This window comes from Alligator sinensis, unplaced genomic scaffold, assembly GCF_000455745.1.
Source record: "Alligator sinensis unplaced genomic scaffold, ASM45574v1 scaffold1919_1, whole genome shotgun sequence".
NCBI classification, from domain to species: Eukaryota; Metazoa; Chordata; order Crocodylia; family Alligatoridae; genus Alligator; species Alligator sinensis.
This window is the reverse complement of record NW_005843577.1, coordinates 20,824-22,699: the sequence shown is the minus strand read 5'-3', so window position 1 is coordinate 22,699 and position 1,876 is coordinate 20,824.

Sequence of the window (1,876 nt, the reverse complement as noted above, 5' to 3'; positions counted from 1 at the left end):
CCAAATGGAGAAAAGAATGACACTTTCCCTCGTCTAAACTTGCGGTGCCCGGCTGCAGCAAATCTTTATCCCAGGGTAGAAGAAACACGAACATGAGAGGTGTGGACAGGAAAGATCTCTCTTACCGTGGAGTCAAAACAGATCTTGGGGCATGTTTAATCGGGAGGTGAAGAGGATGGCGGATGTGAGCGTCTGGATAGCTGCATCCCAGGATGGCACTTTTGGGGTGGAGGTTGTTTTAAAAAGTTCCCTCTCAGCTTGCCCTCGCACCCAAAGAAACACACGTGACATAGGTGGAAAGAGGCACAGGAATTGTGCGGATGGAGGCAGGACAGGCTGGGAGCCAGGCAGCGTGGCGTGGAAGTGCTGCATGGGACCTGTTGAAGGAGCCTCCATGGGCAGGAGGAAAGCAATGGCCACAGGATGGCACTGTTGCTGTTTAAGCCATTGTCCGGGAGCTGGAAGATCTCAGGAGCTCCATGCAGAGTAGTCCCATCTCCATGGCTGCCACCATCCCTACCCCGCAGGACATCAGCAGGAGCAGACCCAGGAGTACCATCCTTAGAGACGTACAACTACACCAGTCTGTGGTCGGGACTTTTTCACATCCCCGGATACAGAATTCAGGTACAGGTACAGTTCTCTTAATCAGGGCTGTCTAGCTCCCAAAAGCTGTGGGCTCTGCTGTGTGTGCTGAGAACCATGCTGTGCTTGTGCTACCTGCTGAATAGCCCCATCCCCCGCCATGAGCAGCACGAACAAGTTAGCCCCTGTCGTTCTACACGGGCAACCTGCATCTCCCTACTGCATGTGTAGCGCCCTCCTGCCACCAGGCTCCACCGCCCCCCGAGAGCAGGAAGGAGATGCCACAGAAGGGAGGGAGAATCTGGAGTCTACCGCCACTGCAGCAGGAGAGGTGGCCTCATGTCAACCTCCAGCTGGGCCAGATGCCACCTGCACACCTCCTTGGACAACTCTGCCCACAGCAAGTCCTGCTTCAACACATTCAACTCAGATACAATTACATTTTCCAGTGCTCTTCCCTCCGCCCTTATCAAGTAGTGACCGCACATCAGAAGCCTCATTGCCTGGGAGAAGGAGGGAGGTCCCACTTACCAAGGTGAAAAAGAAAGCCGGGAAATTATGAGACAAGTATTTGTAGATTTTCAATATCCTAATGATGCCCGAAGGTTCCTAACCTCACTCCTGTGGATGCCCATGGGATCCGGGCACCTAGGAGCTTTCAAGGAGCCCGGCAGCTGCCCATCTCCACCTTGAGAAACTCACCTGCCTCAGTCCATAATACCCAGTTCTGAGTGGGAACCTGGAAGCTGAACTCAATCTCACAAATCTTAAACGAGTTGCTCCACCATCAGCTCTTCCTCTGCTAGATCCAAGTGAAATTATAGGTGCAGGCAGCTCTGTGCCGATGACACTGAAGATTTAAGAGGAAGCACCGGACATGTTGCAGGAGTAGGACATTTTCACTACACCCGCTAACCACCAGGAATCAGGTGTCAGCATATATATACAGTTTGATATAAACCAAGTGAGGTAAGGAGGGATCTTTTCCTTGTCTCAAAATGCCCCAGCGTAGGAGATGTCCAGCCTGGGCTCGAAGGGCCACTGCCACACACTCCGGCCTGCAATCCCAGGGCACCCAGGTGCCAATATCCCTAGCCCCCTTGGGAAAATATTCCCAAAGCGCTCCATAGGTGCGGGCTGCAGACCAGCGCCGTGTGAGCATCGTGCCTCATCAGTCCTTTCCAGTTCCCAAGGAAGCTGCGGCTGCGTTTCCTCTTGGACCCGGCCCCGCTCAAGAGCTCAGGTGCGGTCGGGACCCGCCTCCCCGGGGCGGGGCGGAGCAGAGACGCGC